The 20,008-nt window shown below is 37.9% G+C and overlaps 1 protein-coding gene across 7 annotated transcripts in view; it reads left to right on the top strand.

Annotated features, from left to right (window-relative positions):
* FUT8 (fucosyltransferase 8) overlaps positions 1–20,008 on the top strand; it is a 456,741-nt gene that overhangs the window by 138,076 nt on the left and 298,657 nt on the right. Inside the window, exon 2 of one of the 7 annotated variants that reach the window (XM_063651683.1) lies at positions 2,639–2,732. The exons of the other annotated variants lie outside the window; for them this stretch is intronic. The gene's annotated coding sequence lies outside the window, so the exon portion shown is untranslated. The remainder of the gene's footprint in view (positions 1–2,638; positions 2,733–20,008) is intronic. 7 annotated transcript variants of the gene reach the window in all.

Below are 20,008 nucleotides of genomic sequence, written 5' to 3' on the forward strand. Positions count from 1 at the left end.
TTTTTTAATTGCATTATTTGTTTTCTTGCTATTGAGTTGAGTTCCTTATATACTGAATTCCTTTTTAGTAATTTTAAAAATAGCATTATTAAGGTATAATTTATTTACCATGACATTCATAGTTCAAGTTTTAGTAAATTTATACAGTTGTGCAACAATTATCACAATCCAGTTTTAGAAAACTTTCATCTTCCAAAAAACTCATTCTTGTCTGTTTGCAGTCAGTCCCTGTGCCTATCCCCAGCCCCAGTCAACCACTGATCTGCTTTTTGTCTCCATGGTTTTGCCATTTCTTGATTTTTAATATTAATGGAATCATACAATATGTAGTCTTTTGTGTACTCCTCCTTTCATTTAGCATGATTCTGTTTAGTAATGGGAATGAATGGATAAAGTACAAAAGCTTTGAACTTGGAATCAGGACACTTGGATACTACTCGTGTGTGCCACCAAATATATAAACATGGTTAACCACTTGTCCCCTCTCGGCCTCTGCTTTTTCTTCCATAAAATGAATTATTTTGACTTTCTTATATCCCACTTTTCACGGCTGGGTAGACATTCACTGACCTTTTCTTAAAAGGTACATTACTCTTCCTCTTAAATGTAGCCACTGTGTGTGTGTGTGTCTTTTTCTGGATCAAAAATATGAGGCTTATGTCAGCTATGGTCTGAATGTCTCTTCAGAATTCTTATGTTGAGAGACCTAACCTTCACTTTGATGGTTTTAAGAGGTGGGGCCTTTGGGAGGTACTTACGTCATGAGGGCAGAGCTCTCAGGAATGGGATTAGTGCCTTTACTATTAAAGAGGCCTGAGGGAGCTTGAATCCCCACTTTCTACCATGTGATGACTCAGTGAGAAGATGCCATCCATGAAGCAGAGTGAGCCCTTACCAGACACCAAATCTTGATCTTGCACTTCCTAGCCTCCAGAACTGTAAGCAATAAATTTCTGTCATTGATAAGTTACCCAGTCTAAGGTATTTTGTTATAGCATCCCAAACAGACTAAGACATGGTCTAATGGATGATTCAGCAATGAACAAATTTGGGATTGTCTGGAAGAATCAAGATGGGTGATTAAACATTTTCTTGGGCATTTCTTAGTTCACACATACAACTCTGAGGATGGGGATAATCTTAAATGCTGAGTTAATAAAGATTTTTGACGAGAACAAAGCCATAGTTGAATAATTCTGTGAGGTAGAGCTTCAAAAGTGATTGAAACTTATTATGAAGAGAAGTACAAGACTTATGTGCTGTTTTAGTTTTTTGTTTTGGGAGTAGAAAATGGGGTGGAACAATTTCAGTGAAGTTTGTGCCAAGCTGCACTCAAGGTAGTCAAGTGGGGTTAGATTGTTTTTTAAGAAGAATGAAAGAAAGTGCATGACTATCATTGGGAAGGTTGTCCTAGAGGCAAAGCTGACAGGTAACATTCAGATTATAAACTAGGAAAACAATGCATGTATAGGGGATTTAAAAAATAGGAGTGTACCTGTGTATATGTGTGTGTTTGTAACAGGAGTAGACAACTGACTGAGTAGGCTGGTGTCAGGTATACGCTAAAAGAGTAATGTTCATTTTCAGTATAGTATAAAAAAAGAAAGAGAATTGAATCACAGCTGCCTAAATTTAAAAATCAGTGTTGTAACTGCTTTCAAATAATCAATAATTTGACTTTTAGAAACCTTCAGGGCTTGTTATTTTACCTACAGTAGTAGGAAGTATGGCTATTAAATGATTGAACTTTACCCAACATACTAGAGCATATGAGTGATAACCCACAGAGCAGACACTGGAGGAGGGGAATGTAGCTATAAATATATTTTAATGATGGTGTCATTACAGCAGCATAAGAAAATTTGTTTCATGTTTTAGAGTCACACTTTTTGTTCAAAAGTAGCATTTCTAATGTAGGTAAACCACTTTTTGATAACAAATATCTCCAAATCAAAACTATGTTTATTATATGAAGATTTGTTCTGACAATATTATAAACATTATATGAAGACTTTAAAGCAGGCCAGGTGTGGTGCCTCATGCCTGTAATCACAGCATTTTGGAGGCTGAGATGGGAGGATTGCTTGAGCCCAGGAATTTGAGATCAGCCTGGGCAACATGGTGAGACCCCATCTTTACAAAAAATTAAAAAATTAGCCGAGTGTGGTGGTGTGTGCCTGTAGGCCCAGCCGTTTGTGAGGCTGAGTTGGGAGGATCACTTGAGCATGGGAGGTCAAGGCTGCCGGTAAGCTGAGATTGCACCACTGCGCTCCAGCCTGGGTAATAGAGTGAGACTGTCTCAAAAAAAAAAAAAAAAAAAAAAAAGACTTAAAAAAGACTTTAAAGCAGTTACAAAAGTGGAATCCCAAAGCTTTTTATGAAATGTCAGTGTCAGCGTTATGGAAATAAATGTAGAACTCTCCGAGGTGACTGTTTTTATTGCAAGAATCCTTTTTTTTTTTTTTTTTGAGTATCACTCTGTTGCCCAGGCTGTAGTGCTGTAGTGCTTTCATGGCTTACTGCAGCCTCGACCTCTGGGGCAGAATCTATCCTCCCAGCTCAGCCTCCTGAGTAGCTGGGACTGTAGACACATACCACCATGCCCAGCTAATTTTTTTTTTTTCGATATTTTTTGTAGAGACAGGGTTTCTCTGTGTTGCCCAGGCTGGTCTCGAACTCTGAGCTCAAGCGACCTGCCCACCTCGGCCATCCAAAATGTTGGGATTACAGGGGTAAGCCACTGTACCAGTCAAGAATGTTCTTTTGGAAATGTGTTATGCCATATTTATTTTAAAAGTCCCACTGAATTTTTAATACATATAAAATACTGAAGTATGAGTTGTATAATTGGAAAAATGTCAATGTAAATGAAAAGAGACACTTTTTCTATTACTTCTGAAGCTTCAAAATATTAAAGATCGTCATTCATATTTTCCTGGGGAATTTTTATTTTTAGTCATAATAGTAAATGAGCAGCTGTCAGAAGATATAGCCATTTCTAGGTTTAGAATTCCTTTTCTTTATATAGTTCTCTTGAATACTTGTCTTTAAGAAAATAGACATTAAGGATTTCTTGAGTAATCAAATACTACTTTGATATTTGTACAGAGCATGAGAGCAAGACTAGAACCACATTAAAGCAGGAAGAATAATTAAAAGTTTTGTAACATAGCAAAGAATAGATGAGGTAATTTACAATGGAAAAGTAGACATACAGAACATCATTAGATGGGATGTAGAAGGCTGTCTTTAAAAAAGGGATATCAGATCAAATAGACTGAAGAATTTGTATCCTTCTACAAGTTAAGTAAAAAATGAGATGAGCAATTAATGAGAAAATGTGCTCTAAAATACTTGGTTGCATTGATTGGCAATTCTTTTCAACTTCCTATAGGGGCTATTTCAGATCTTTTCTACTAATTTGTTTTTTTTTGAGACAGAGTTTCACTCTTGCTGCCCAGGCTGGAATGCAGTGGCGCGATCTCGGCTCACCGCAACCTCCCGCTCCCGGGTTCAAGTGATTCTCCTGCTTCAGCCTCTGGAGTAGCTGGGATTACAGCTACTCTGGATTACAGGCATGCACCACTATACCTGGCTAATTTTTTTTTTTTTTTTTAAGTAGAGACAAGGTTTCTCCATGTTGGTCAGGCTGGTCTCGAACTCCCAACCTCAGGTGATCCGCCCTCCTCGGCCTCCCAAAGTGCTGGGATTACAGGCGTGAGCCACTGCGCCGGCCTTTTTTTTTTTTTTCCCAAATGAGACAGGGTCATGTTCTGTTGCCCGGACTAAGGGGAGTGGCGCAATCCCAGCTCACTGCAGCCTCAACCTCCTGGGCTCAGGTGATCCTCCTGCCTTAGCCTCTGGAGTAGCTGGGACTACAGGCATGCGTCACCATGCCCGGCTTTTTTTTTGGTATTTTTTTGTAGAGGCTGGGTTTTGCCCCGTTGCCGGGGCTGGACTTGAACACCTGGCCTCAAGTGATTTGCCTGCCTTAGCCTCTTAAAAGTGTTGGGATTACAGGCGTGAGCCACCACTCTACTTCTTCCTAGGGCCTGATTCCAGTGTACTGCTCTTAGACTTTGTAGGTTCACTTACTTTTTTTTTTTTTTTTTAATGTAAGAAGATCAAGACTATCCAACAGAAGCTTCTTCAGCTTTGCTTTTCTCTCTCTCTAAATTGTGTAAGTTCTGTCTCCCATTTGGTGTCAGGGATATGCGATATGCCCTTTAGGCTTTCATGGCTACCTCTTTTATCCATTCTACGGTTAGAATGTATAGGATCATTAATTAACTCTTTTATCATTTTTATTTTAATCTTCCCTAGCAACAATTTAATGGCTTAAACAAAAACCTTTCCTTATTATTATTTTTTTTCATACTGTGCAACAGGCCAAAGGAAAAGAAACAATTTATGTCTGTTGTTTCAATTTGGTTACCTTCTTTTTTACTAAAACTGTTCTTTCTGTTGTTACCAATGACCTTCTGAATTGCCAAATGGGGACTCTTCAGTCTTGTTGCTTCAGATTTAACACTGTGAACCACTTTTCCTCCTCCCTTCTCCTTATAACTTTGCTGTCCTCCTGGCTCATTTAAAGTCAACTTGTTTCTCAAGTATTTGCCTTACATGTTTTTCATTCTCTAGATTCTTTTTCTTGAAATGTTACCTATTCTTTTGGCTTTAGTGAGAATCTCTTCCAGGTGACCCCTATACTGTAAGTTCCTGAACATCAGATTCCACCTGGAGATTGTCATCTAATTGTCATGCCGTCATGCTTAACCCACTCAAATTTGAATTTTCTTTTCCTTTAAAATGTATTTTTTTCTACTTTCCTTTTTTTTTTTTTTTTTAATTATTGGCTTTTCCTTCCCATTATCTAAACTTGAATTGTGAATCATCTTTGTATTCCCCATCAGATTCATTCGCTTGTCAAACTGTCAGAGGCCTGTGAACCAGAGCAATTGCATCTTAAACAGGAGCTGGGTAAAATGAGGCTAAAACCTACTGGGCTGCATTCCCAGACAGTTAAGACATTCTAAGTCACAGGATGAGATAGGAGGTCGGCACAAAATACAGGTCATAAAGACCTTGCTAATAAAACAGGTTGCAGTTAAGGAGCCAGCCAAAACCCACCAAAACCAAAATGGCAATGAGAGTGACCTCTGCTCATCCTCACTACTACACTTCCATTAGCACCGCTCCATGACAGCTTACAAATGCCATGGCAATGTCAGGAAGTTACCCTATATGGTCTAAAAATGGGAGACATAAATAATCCACCCCTTATTTAGCGTATCATCAAGAAATAGCCATAAAAATAGGCAACCAACAGCCCCCGGGGCTGCTCTGCCCATGGAGTAGCCATTCTTTTATGCCTTTACTTTAATAAACTTGCTTCACTTTGCACTGTGGACTCGCCCTGAATTCTTTCTTGTGTGAAATCCAAAAACCCTCTCTTGGGATCTGGATTGGGACCCCTTTCCTGTAACATATTTCTCTGTCCTGTAACCTATTTCTGGCAACCACATAAGAGACTATAGTGCAGAAACCCTGACCCAACGGCTACCTTTGGGTAAGTGTTGGGATCCTGTAACAAAACTGCGAATTCTATCACTATGGTGTTTATCTCGTTCATCTGCTTTTTTCTGTTTCATTTTTTTTTTGGTAACAGTTCAGGTTCTCATTACCACTAACATATAAATATATAATTATAATTCGGTAATTGCTATGATAAAGGGTGAGGTGGCAGAGGAAGTTCTAGTAGGATATGGTACATAGTAATGATTAGCTTAGCATCAAAAACAAGTAGGGGCATTCCAGGAAGACAAACTGAAGAAAGGCTTATTAGGAATGTGCTATGTGTTGTCAACTTGTGAGACTTTTTCTTTAATCCTTACTGCAGTTGTGTGCTTTTCCTATTTCCATATGCTATTGCCTTTCTTCAGATATTGATTAAAATTTGTGAATGAGCATGCAATGGCAGAATGACACAAAGTAACATATATCTTTATTACCTAGCTTTGAGTGAGTAGGGTGGTAAAATGTAAGGTAATGAAAAGTGAGCACTGCCTGCACTGAAGATTTAAAACCTGATATAATTTGCATTAAAAGCTGTCTTGAAGGTTTTTCACTATTTGTAATGTAAATTTTCAGTAGGCAGCTGTTCTCAGTCTACTGTTGTTATATGTGGCTTTATCTTTTATTTCTACCTCTCTTCTCTCCTCTCTCTTCTCTCTCCTCTCTCTCTCCTCTCTCTCTCTCTTTCTCTCTCTTTCTCTCTCTTTCTCTCTCTCTCTCTCTCTCGCACGCGCGCCCGCACTGTGTTGCCCAGGTTGGAACGCAGTGGCTATTCACAGATGTGATCATAGAGCACTGCAACCTGAAACTCCTGGCCTCAAGCCGTCCTCCTGCCTCAGCCTCTTCAGTAGCTAGGTCTAAAAATGTGTGCCACCAGGCTCAGCTATTTCTACCTCTTTCAAACGTGTGTGATTGCCCTACAGTGGGGTTGGGTAATGTCTTGATATTAGTGGCCACTAATACTGAAAATAACTGAAGGCCACAGCAAGTAAAGAGATAATTTACTATTTTTGTTTCCTTAGAGAAGCCAAATATTTAAAATGGGAAGCATTAAAAACAACAATTCTAAAATGCCTTAAACAGAAAGGTGATTTATTGGCTATGTAAATAGGAAGAATAGAGATGGAGAAGTCCAGGAACAACCAGATCCAGGAACTTAGATGCTGTCTTCAGAGTATTCTAGCTTCATTTTATTTTTTCTCCTGTTGGCCTCATTTTCTGCTTATGTTAGAAAGCTTCCTTCATGGCAAGGATGCATGGCCTCAGACAGCTGAGAACTTAGTTCCCTAGGATGGCCTCTGACAGGCTTATCTCTGGGCTAATCACTGTGGGGAATTGTCGTTGACATTAACATCAGAACCACACAAGTGGGGGGGTAGTGTCAGTTCCCCAGAGGATAGATATTGTTAACCAGAGAAATAGGGAAAAGGAATTTGAAGTAGCAAAAACAATGTAAAACCATTACAGAGGCAGAAAAAAGAAAAGGCAATAGTAGACACAGTGAAAGAGAAATACTTACATAGGAGAGAGAAGCGGGGAAAGGGAAGGGAACTAGAATTTAAGAATTCTAAACTAAGAATTTACTGTGTGGTAAGCCTGTGTTAAGCGTTTTACATTTTATCTTTACAGCTCAGTGGAGGCAGCTGTATTATCTCCAGAGGATAACCGTTTGTAGATCTGGTAGTGAAAAGCCCCCCCACCTTTTTTTTCTTTTTTCCCAATTGGCATATTTCCTTTATTTTTTATACAACTTTTTTCATTTTTAAATTATGCATTAATACATTAAAATTTATACTGAGATACACAGTTCTATGGATTTTGGCAAATGCATATAATATGTATCTACCCTCATAATCAAGACACAGAACTCCTGCTGCCCCTTTGTAGTTAACCTCTCCCCCTAAGTTCATCCCCCTGGAAAACGCTGATCTATTCTCTATGGCTACTGTTTTACTTTTCCGAATGTCATACACAGTTGTCCCTCCCTATCTGAGGGAAATTAGTTCCAAAACCCCTTCAGATACTAAAATTCACAGATGCTCAGGTCCCTTATGTAAAATGACCTAGTGTTTACGTATACACACACATCCTCCTGCTACTCCAGTCATCTCTAAATATAATATCTTATACAATATAAATACTATATACATCGTTGTTATACTATGTTGTTTATATGTATTATTTTTTGTTGTATTTTTTTTTACTGCAATATTTTCTATCCATATTGGTTGAATTCTCAGATATGGAACTAGTGGATATGGAGGGCCAACTGTGACATTGTAGTTGTATAGACTTTTGGATCAGCCTCTTTTACTTAGAAAATTCATTGAGATTCATTCATGTTGCATGTATCAATAGTTTATTCCTTTACATTGCTGAGTAGTAATCTATGGTATGAATGTACCATGGTTAGTTTATCCATTTGTCTGTTGAAAGACGTTTGGCTTATTGCTAGTTTTTGGCAATTATGAATAAAACTGCTATAGACATTCATGTATAGCTTTGTGTGTGATCATAAGTTTTCATTTCACTTGGGTAAATACCTAGGAGCAGATGGCTGGATCATATGGTAAGCATATGTGTAATTTTGTATGAAACTGCCAAACTGTTTTCCAAAGTGGTTGTACCATTTTGCATTTCCACCAACAATGTTTTTGAGAGTTCCAGTTGCTCTACATCCTTACTAGCACTTGGTAGTATCTGTTCCTTTTTCTTTTTTCTTTCTTTTTTTTTTTTTTTTTTAATTTTAGCTCTTATAATAGGTGTATAGTTGTATATCATGTGGTTTTAGTTTGCATTTTCTTATGATTGACTTTTGGTGTATTTTTATTTTCGTGTGCTTTAAGATATCTTCCCTTTTTTTAAAAAAGACAGAATCTTGCTGTGTTACCCAGACTGGAGTGCAGTGGTGTGATCATCCTTCACTGTTGCCTCAGACGACTCTGAGCTCAAGCAGTTCTTCTACTTCAGTCTCCTGAGAAGCTGGGACCACAGGTGTGTGCCACCATGTCTGGCTAGTTTTTAATTTTTTTGTAGAGACAAGGTCTCACTGTATTGCCCAGGCTGTAAAATATCTTTCTTGAGCTGGTCCTGATGGCACAGTGTGTAATCCCAGCTACTCAGGAGGCTGAGGCAGGAGAATCGCTTGAGCCCAGAAGTTTGAGATCACCCTGGGTAACATAGCAAGACCCTGTCTCAAAACAACAACAACAACAAAAACTTTTCTTTAACATTCTGAGAATGCTTATTGGCTTTAAAAAACAATGATAGTGGCCAGGCATAGTGGCTCACACCTGTAATCCCAGCACTTTGGGAGGCTGAGGCAGGCAGATCACGAGGTCAGGAGATTGAGACCATCCCGGCTAACATGGTGAAACCCCGTCTCTACTAAAAATACAAAAAATTAGCCAGGTGTGGTGGTGGGCGCCTGTAGTTCAGCTACCGGGGAGGCTGAGGCAGGAGAATGGTGTGAACCCGGGAGGTGGAGCTTGCAGTGAGCCAAGATCGTGCCACTGCACTCCAGCCTGGGCGACAGAGCAAGACTCCCTCTCAAAAAAAAAAAAAAATGAGAGTTTTTTTTCCAAAATAGAATAGTAAATGGCCCTGACAAGGTCTTTGACAAGCATTGGGGTTGCACACTCAACTGTATCACACAATTCCAGGGGACATCATTCACATAAAATTTTTTTTCTTTTTCTTTTTTTTTTTTTTTTAAAAACAATACGAGTAATTTATTTAGCTGTGCTTATTGCATATAGATAACTATTAATACATTAGTAAACAATATGTCATTTTATATTTTAATAACTTTGCTATTTCTTTATTCTCATGGTTTAAATTCAAAATGCAGTGTTCACCTATGCCTAATGATTTTTTAAAAAATCTCTTATGCATTTTTGGGCTTAGCACAGGGAAAAAGTATGAACTGGATACATAAAAGTCAGCAGTGTGACATGTTTCCATAAGGTTCTATACTATGATACAGTTAATATATAAAATTTTTTTTTCTTTTTTCCTACTGGAGTTGTGCAGTGTAGCAGTCTGGGCTATATATTTACAGTTATTATCTAGGATTATCAGTGATTAGGTTCCATGGAAAATTTGAGTACTACCAAATGATGCATTTAAAAAGCATTTTTCAGTGTTTCTCTGAAATGAAATTTTTGTCCAGGAGCTAGTTCTGAAGAAATACATACAGGCAGTATGTCTAATGGATCAGACTTGGGAGACATAAAGGCCTATTTCAGGTACTCGACTCTGCCATTTACTGCATGAGTGACCTTGGGCATCTTGTCTAGCTTCTTTGAGTTCATTCTTTATCAGCAAAACAGGGTTGATAATCTCTCTTTTTTGTAGATGTAACAAGAATTATAAATAATGCATGTAAAATATCTGATGTAGAGCAGACCTCTTCAAGTTGCAACTGCTTTTACTTCTGTTAATTACCACTTAGTCCTGATTAGCCACAGCATATCAAACAAAAGCTTAGGGTATCAGCAAAGCAGAAGGAAAAGAATTTGAAAAACAATTGAAAGCATTTACTATCTAACATTTAAAAAAATACTGAAGTAGAATTAGGAAAGAAATAAGAATTTATTGGATTAAATGTTAGCTGTTTAGTATTGTTTTTATTTTGTATTTAATAGGGAGAGAATAGAGGGCTATACTATTGTATTTTCTGTATTTGGGACCTCCAAAGGTCTTAATTTGGTCTTACCACCACTACCACCACCACTGCCATCTCCATGTCATGCTTGTGTTAAAGAAAGACTCTTTGAAATACGTCACCTAATGTTTAGGGTCTTAGAAATGCAATTTACTGGTTTGAGACTAGAGTACATGAATTCATATTACTTGACATCATTAGTTCTTCCCAGTAAAATGAGAATATTTGAGGTCCCAGAGAATTTTATAAGGTTTTAAAAACTTCATAATTTCTTAATAATTTTTTTGTTATTACCGATAGTGAGTACAATAAAATCCTTAAAACAGCAAGGAAGGAGAACCAAGGAGATTAGATATGCTTTATGGATGCAAGGAGAGAGGTTTAGCAAGCAGTGGAGTAGGGAGTGAAGAAGAGGAGTTTAGCCTGAGTTTCTGGATCTAGGAAGTAATTTAGAAGTCTTAACTGTAGAAGAGTCTTTATAGTGATAGTGTTTTTTTTCTTTGATTTTAAATTATTTCTGCTTTGGTGTTTTCTGTTTGTTGGACATGTTGGTTTCATACCTCTGTATAGTAAGGAGATTTTAAAACTTTGACCCAAACTATTTTGGCTCACACTTTTACTTCTCATATGGGTTTTTATAATAATATGGAGAGAGGGGATAATAAATTGTCTAAAGTAAAATCAAAGGTTGTTTGTCCATTTCTTCTCTCAAGTAAGTCTATGAAGAATATTTCAGTCTAGCCATTTTGTAGCTTGAGATTAGAGAAGGAAAGTTTACATTCACATGTTACCTTCATCTGCCTTTCTTGTCTTTGACCTGTTACAACAGAAATTGGCAGTTTTTTTTTCCTCAAATATTCATTCTCTCCTTCTCTCAAGTTAATGAAACCTAGATAGAGGGCCCAATTGCCACTTGCTGAAAGAACAAATTTCTGAAGTTCTCTTGTAGCAAGGTATTACCTTGTGACTAAATTCTGGTCAGTTAGATGTCAGTAGAAGTATTTGGTATTTCCCAAAAGTCTACTTAAAGGAAGAGATTTACCATTCTTTATCATTTTTTCCAGCTGCCAACTTAGATCATGAGGATAGGGGCTATACTTATAAGGATGGTAGAATAGAGAGCTGGAAAGACCCTGTATATTTATTTATGTCATGGTAGAGCAGCTCTGGAGTATTATCAGATTATTTTATGTGAGAGAGAAATAAACTGTTTTGTTTATGCCATAGTTATTTTGGGTTTTCTTATTATGCATTGCTGAATCCACGATCTTTCCCACCTCCATCTAAGGCATCTTCCCTTCTGCTTCCTGTTCTGTGGTTGAACTCTTGGTGCTGTTTCATCTCTCCACTGCTAAATCCCTGAATTCTCTTGCTCTCCACATTTTCCATAATGTTTGTTCACAGGCACAGTGTTGCAGTTAGAAGCTGCTATGCATTGCTAGTTATGTAGCACCTGAAATTTTAATTTTTTTAAAAGAAACTTTAACAGGAATATGAAGGAATGTGTAAGCACAGTTACACATATTTTATTTCCTAATGAAAAATATAATTTCTAAAGAACAATGTGTCCATTAAGTCTCCCCTGCCCTCCAATTTTAGTTGATACAGATTAGTTTGGCTAATTGGCTGCCAGCAGTTCCTCCAGAGAATATGTCTAGATCACTAACAGACCCTTTTTACTTGCCTCTTTTGGAAAACTCATCCTATCCCTACCCTAGTAACATGATCCAAATGGAGGCTTGTTACTGTCACAGTTATTGGTTCAAGGATGGATATGTAAGTAAAAATACCAGCTTTGTCCTGGGTTTTTAGAACTGCATCTAGCAGAAAGGAGATCCTCTCTACTTTTGAGGCTATAAGGATGTGGACAAACTGGTTTAGGAGGATCATACTAATAATACTCAGAACAGAAGTAGAGATGGAGGGAAACAAGTCAGTCTTCCTCAGAGAATGGACATGTACCTCATATAGGCTAATTAGAATATTTTGTTTAGTAACTTGATAATTTCAAGTCAGACTCTGCTGGACACTTGAACTGGAGGGTCATGTGAAGGACAAGTTTCTTTAAAGCCATACTCCTAAATGTAAATAAATATATTTAAAAAATTTTAAAGGGTGATAGAAACTATTTTCTTTCTTACGTTGAAGGGGGTTCCTACCTGGTACATAATTCATACTGTCTCGGTTATTCAAACAAATTACTCATTTAATAAAGCATTTCATGGAGAGGAAAAGAAACTACAAGTTTTTTCTCTATGGATGTGGAATACTTTTAAAGGAAAATAAATGCTCCCTTAAACACCAATAGCAACAATAAAATATGCACAAAAGCCTCCTAGTGTTGAGAAACCATCATGTAAGTGCTGAGCACTCTAATTCTGCTCGTGGATCTCTTTACAAATAGAAAATTATCTTATCTCTTATGTTTGTTAAAGCATTATTTGCCATAGCTAAGATATAGAATCAACCTAAGTGTTCATCAACATATGAATGGATAAAGAAAATGTGGTATATGTATATGTGTATATATATACACACACACACACAATGGAATACTGTTCAGCTTTTCAGGAGAAGGAAGTCTTGATATTTATAAGAACATGGAAGAACTTGGAGGACATTATGCTAAGTGAAATAAGCCAGACACAGAAAGACAAATACTTCATGGTCTCACTTATATGTAGAATCTAACAAAGTTAGACTCATAGAAGCAGAGAATATAATGGTGATTACCAGGAGCTGTCAGCTGGGGAAAAATGGGGAGATGTGGTTAAAGGGTACAAAGTTTCAGGTATTTAGAGGAATAAGTTCTGGAGATCCAATGTACAGCATGGTTGACTGTAGTTAATAATAAAGTGTTGTATACTTGAAAATAGCTTAGAAAGTAGTTTTTTTTTTTTTTTTTTTTTTTAATTGAAATGGGATCTCACTGTGTTCCCCAGGCTTATCTAGAATTCCTGGGCACAAGCAATCTTCCTGCCTCAGCCTACTTAGTAGCTGGGATTACAGACATATGCCACCATGCCCAGCTAGAGAGTAGATTTTAAGTGTCCTTACTATTAAAACAAAAAAAGGTTGGATATATGAGATAATAGGTATGTTAATTAGCTTGATTTAATCATTCCACAACATACACATATATGAAAACATCCAGTTGTACACAATACATATGTGTAACTTTTATTTGCCAATTAAAATGAAGTTTAAAAATTGTATCCATCTGGAGTTCCTCTTGTGGGAAAATGACTTCTTTGGCCACCTAAGGTCTTTTTTTTTAAACTCTTAAATTTGAGACATCTGTAGTTGGTATAATTGGTAAGTCACAAGTATTAGTGAGAATTTTATTTGGGTCCATGAAGAACCAATACAGGCAATAAAACACACCAAGAATTAGGGAAAAGCTAAAGCATAGTACAGTTATCTCAATTATTATAAATGAGAAGTACCCTTCACCTAAATGAGGCCGAGTAGAAACTTCCTTACCTCTGCAACAATTTATAACTGTGGAATTAGAATTTAGATTCAAGCTAGCAAAACTAGAGCTACATTTTATACTCAAAACTATATCTGCCACTTAAAAGAGGAAAAAAAATGAATGAATATAAGCTGGTTATATTGAAGTATATTTTACACAGGTTTTTTTTTTTTAGTAGTTAATTTCTTATTTAGATAACTAGGAAGGGTAAGTGGAAAGATACATATATTTTTAAAGAGGGGCAGGTAACTTTTAATTTTCTTTGTAACTTTTAGAATTTCTTTCCCTACTTGATATATGGAGACCTACTGTAGAGGATGTTTGTGGAGTTAGAAGAGATTAGGGTTGTTGAAATACAGAGGTCAGCTTAATTGTAATTCGTAGTATTGAACCTTATAATAGTGACCATTTTCTGTTTTCACAAATTTTAGAAAAGTATACATATATATTGATAATTATTAAAAAATTTGAACCAAGCTTTCGTTCACAGTGAGATTTGTTTAGTAGGTAAATTATTTTATGTTTAAAAATGAGTACAGGTCTGGGCATGGTAGTTTACACCTTTAATCCCAGCACTTTGGGAGGCCAAGGCAGGTGGATCACCTGAGGTTGGGAGTTCAAGACCAGCCTGGCCACCATGGTGAAACCCCATCTCTACTAAAAAAAAAAAAAAAAAAAAAAAAAATTAGCCGGGTGTGGTGGCACATGCCTGTAATCCCAGCTACTTAGGAGGCTGAAGCATAAGAAGTGCCTGAATCCGGGAGGCAGAGGTTGCAGTAAGCTGAGATCGTGCCACTGTACTCCAGCCTGGTGACAGAGTGAGATTCCATCTCAAAAAAAAAAAAATCAGTTTGTATTTACTCAGATTTTTTTTTTAAATTATACTTTAAGTTCTAGGGTACATGTGCACAACACGCAGGTTTGTTACATATGTATACATGTGCCATGTTGATGTGCTGCACTCATTAACTCGTCATTTACATTAGGTATATCTCCTAATGCTATCCCTCCTCCCTCCCCCAACCCCATGACAGGCCCCGGTGTGTGATGTTCCCCACCCTGTGTCCAATTGTTCTCATCGTTCAGTTCCCACCTATGTTTACTCAGATTTAATGGGATTTAATCTGGGTTTTCAAAGGGCCCCCTAGATAATTCTTAGATGCATCCAGATTGAGAAGCATGAATCCAGAGCAAAACAGAAACAGCTAAGGGTGGACTTTTTTTTTTGAGACTGAGTCTTGCTCTGTTGCCAGGCTGGAGTGCAGTGGCGCGATCTCGGCTCACTGCAGTCTCCACCTTCCGGGTTCAAGTGATTCTCCTGCCTCAGCCTCCCGAGTAGCTGGGATTACAAGCATGTGCCACCATACCCAGCCAATTTTTCTATTTTGTATTTTTAGTAGAGACATGTTGGCCAGGATGGTCTCAATCTCCTGACCTCGTGATCCACCTGCTTCAGCCTCCCAAAGTGCTGGGATTACAGGAGTGAGCCACCACGCCTGGCCAAGGGTGGACATTTGAGGACACAAACATTTGAGGTACTGACCATCATACATACATACGTACATACATACATACATACATACATACATACAGCATAGGCCCGGTGTGGTGGCTCACACCTGTAATCCCAGCACTTGGGGAGGCCGAGGCAGGTGGATTACTTGAGCTTAGGAGTTTAAGACCAGCCTGGGCAACATGGTGAAATTCTGTCTTTACCAAAAATACAAAAAATTAGCTGGGCATGGTGGTACGTGCCTGTGATCCCAGCTACTTGGGAGGCTGAGATGAGAGGATTGCTTGAGCCCAGGAGGCAGAGTTTGCAGTGAGCCAAGTTGGGCCAGCTGCACTCCAGCCTGAGTGACAGAGTGAGACCCCATCTCATTTAAAAAAAAAAAAAATTAAGAATACAGTATAGAGGGGCATCCTACAAGGAAACCTGACTAGTGCACCATAAAACTGGTCATCAGAAATAGGGAAATCTATAAAACTGTCACAGACAGGAGGAACTTAAAACTATGAGCTTTAGTTAATATATCAGTATTCATTAAGTATAGAAAATGTACCATACTAATATAAGATGTTAATAATAGGGAAAACCGGATAGAGGAGTAGTATATGGAAACTCAGTGTATTATCTTCAGAATGTTTCTGTAAACCTGAAACTGTTTTAAAAAGTGAAGAGTTTTGGGGCGGGTGTGGTGGCTCACGCCTGTAATCCCAGCACTTTGGGAGGCCGAGATGGGTGGATCACAAGGTTAGGAGATCAAGACCATCCTGGGTAACTCGGTGAAACCCTGTTTCTACTAAAAATACAAAAAATTAGCCGGGTGTAAAAATACAAAAAATTAGCACCTGTGGTCCCAGCCACTTGGGAGGCTGAGGCAGGAGAATGTTGTGAACCCTGGAGGCGGAGCTTGCAGTGAGCCGAGACCGCGCCACTGCACTCCAGCCTGGGCGACAGAGGGAGACTCCGTCTCAAAGAAAAAAAAAAAAAAAAAAAAAGAGTTTTGAAAATCAAGGCTGGGTGCAGTGGCTCACACCTATGATCCCAGCACTTTGGGAGGCTGAGGCAGGAGGATTACTTGAGGCCAGGAGTTTGAGACCAGCCTGGGCAACATATAGCAAGATCCCATCTCTACAGAAAATTTAAAAATTAGCTGGGTGTGGTGGTGTGCGCTTGTGGTCCCAGCTACTTGGGAAACTAAGGCAAGAAGATTGCTTGAGCCCAGGAGGTTGAGGCTGCAGTGAGCCATGATTGCGCAACTGCTCTCCAGCCTAGGCAACAGAGCAGGACCTCGAATAATAAAAAAAAAAAGACAAAACACCCCAAAAAGTAGTTAATTTTCAAAAATCGTGAGTAATATAAACTCCTTGAGTTCAGAGTCATTTGACTTAATATTGGTATGCTTAGGGTTTAGCAGAGTTAACACAAAATAAGCTTTAAAGAAGTGCTAAGTGACAATGTTACACTTATTTTGTAGAAATGGCTTTTGGAAAGATGAGAAGTAACTTGACAAGCTTTTTAATGTTCTCAATAAGTTTTTACTAAAAATTTATAAAAAATTTTAATTTAGTAAAACAAATTGAAAATATTTGCATAAACTTTCTCTTATTGCTTGAGAGGCCACTTTGAAACTCTTAATGTTGTACATGGTTCTGAAAAGACATCAAACTTAGTTTAGTTTATGAAAGCATTTCATTTCATTAACAGACTGGGTGCTAAATAGTAAACATAGTCCTTTGACAAGTAGAGTTAAATGTAATATTTCTTTTAAAAAACTGAGTACATAAACCTATTTATCCAGTAGGAAATGCAAGTAGAAATCACGAGATACCATTACTTACCTATTAGAAAAGCAAAACAAAAACAAACCAACAAACCTAGACAATAGCAAGCTGACAGAGATATAGAGCAACTAGAACTCTCCTGCCTTGCAGATGGAAATACAAAAAAGTATACAGCTACTTCAGAGAACAATTTGGTGGTTTCTTATAAAGTTACCATATGAGCTGGCAGTCCCACTCCCAAGTATTTACCCAAGGAAATGAAACATGTTCCTGCAAAAACCAGTAATGCTCTGTTCATAATTGCCAAAAACTGGAAACAACCCAAATGGTAATGTACACATAGACAAATATTAATGTGTGAATGGACAAACTATGGTACATCATACAATGGATGATGTACCAATTATAAAAAGGAATGAACTGTTGATACATGTGGTGTAACAATTTGGAGGAATCTCGAAGACATTATACTTTTTTAAAAAAGCTAGTCTCCTGATTCCATTTACATGATATTTTCAAAAATATTAAACTGTAGTGATAGAGAATGTGTACTGGTTGTCCAGTGCTATGGTTTGGATGTTTTTGTCTCCTCTGAAAATTCATGTTGAAACTTAATCACCAATGCAACAGTGTTGGGAGAGGGGCCCAATGGAAGGTGTATGTATTGGTTCATATGGGGGAGCCCTCACAAATGGATTAATGTTGTTATAAAAAAGGGCTTGCGGCCGGACATGGTGGCTCATGCCTGTAATCCCAGCACTTTGAGAGGCCGAGGTGGGTGGATCATGAGGTCAGGAGTTCAAGATCAACCAGGCCAAGATGGTGAAACCCTGTCTCTACTAAAAATACAAAAAAAAATTAGATGGGCGTGGTGGTGGGCGCTTGTAATCCCAGCTACTCGGGAGGCTGAGGCAGAGAATTGCCTAAACCTGCGAGGCAGAGGATGCAGTGAGGTGAGATCACGCCACTGCACTACAGCCTGGGAGACAGAGCGAAACTCCCTCTCATCGATAAATAAAAGAATAAAAAGGGCTTGCTCTCTTCTGCTTTTCTGCCATGTGAGGATGTAACATTTGTCTCCTTTTGTCCTCCACCTTTCACCATGAGTGTTTACAGCCAGAAAGATCCTCACCAGATGCTGGTGCCTTGATCTTGGACTTACCAGCCTCCAGAGCTGTGAGAAACAAATTTCTGTTGTTTATAAATTGCCCTCTCTCAGGTATTCTGTTATGGCAGCACAAAATTGACTAAGGTACCTGGGGTTATGGGTGGGGAGGGTGTGTGACTATGGAGAGATAGCATGAGGGAGTTTTTGGGGTGATAGAACTGTTCTGTATCCTGAGTATGGATATACATGTGTTGAAATTCATAGAACTGTATACTCCTACTTCCTCCCAAAAGTCTGTTTTACTGTATGTTAACTTAAGAAATAAAATGGAAGACATACAAAGAAACTGAATGTGTGTCTACTTTATAAGGCATTTGGTCTAATTACTGGTCAAATAAACTTATATAAATACTGTCTAATGTTTTCTCTATTAGATTTTTTTTAAGTCTCAAGGATTTGTATGAAAAGTGACTGGAGCACAGAAAACCTTTATTTTTTATTTTTTAAAAAGTAGAAACAGAGTCTCACTGTTTTGCCCAGGCTGATTTGAACTCCTAGTCTCAGGTTATCCCCCTGCCTTGGCCTCCCAAAGTGTTGGGATTACAGGTGTGAGCGACTGTGCCCAGCTAGAAAACCTTTCATATTCAAATAATTAGCACTATAATCATGTGCAAAGAATTGGGATGGTCACCTAGTACAACTTCACATTTTTAAATAGGTAACAACTATCATTTATTGAAATAATGCTGTTCATTGGTTTTATCACCCAAGTGATACTATATCCTTAGACACTGTAATACTACGTATATATATATATTTTGAATTTGGTATGTCTTTTAAGCCTTTTAATCTACAGATCCCCCCTCTCATCTGTCTCTTTTTCTTACAAGTTAGCTATTGAACCCTGGGCTGTTTGCCTTGTAGAGTTTCCCACAGTTTGCATTCTGCTGATTGCATACTAATAGTGCAGTTTAACACTTTACTCTGTTCTCTGTATGCCCTGTAGATTTTCAGCTGGATTCAGAGGTTTGATCCTAATTAGGTGTGATCCCTTTGGCAAGGCAATAGGAAGTGTGTCATCAGAAAGGCACTTGGCTGTTTGGATGACTCTCTTTGTGACGTTAGCAGCCATTGATACTCACTACTTAGATGGATTAATTCATTGGAGGTTGCAAAATAGTGATAGTGATATTCTAAATCATTTCTTTTTAATTTATTACTTAGCATACTTCCATAGAATATTTTCTTCATCACTGTTTGGTTATTAAATAGTATAATTCACAAGGAAAGCCAGGATAAATACTTGATTCTTTATTTTTATTTACCAGTTTTCAAGATACTGAAATTGTTACATCTAAACCTGTGAAGATGTTTTAGGGCTTTTTTTTTTTTTTTTTTAAAACATGTTTAGATTTTCATTCATTGCAATTAATATGCTTAATGAAGCTCAAATTGTTGTTACATCTCTGACCAGTGGGAGCCTGCCCCTCACCCTCTCTTTTTTTTTTTGTAAAGACAGGGTCTTTCTCTGTTTCCCTTTCCTTACTTTTCAGGCAGAGTTTTGCCATGTTGCCCAAGCTGGACTCGAACTCCTGTGCTCAAGCAATCCTCCAGCCTCAGCTTCCTGAGTAACTGGGACTACAGGCACATACCACCACACCCGACTCTGCTATTGTTTCTTTAAATAAACGTTCTGCCCCTTTGTCTGTCTCTTCTCTTTCTTCAACTCTTATAATCTGAAAATTTTCTCTATGCTATCCTATAAATCTTGTAACCTTTATTTTTTTTCATGTTTTTCCCTTCTGGGTGGTGAAATCTGGTCTCTACTAAAAATACAAAAAATTAGCAGGGCGTGGTGGTGCATGCCTGTAATCCCAGCTACTTAGGAGGCTGAGGC

The sequence above is a fragment of the Pongo pygmaeus genome, chromosome 15 (assembly GCF_028885625.2).
Source record: "Pongo pygmaeus isolate AG05252 chromosome 15, NHGRI_mPonPyg2-v2.0_pri, whole genome shotgun sequence".
Lineage (NCBI taxonomy): Eukaryota > Metazoa > Chordata > Mammalia > Primates > Hominidae > Pongo > Pongo pygmaeus.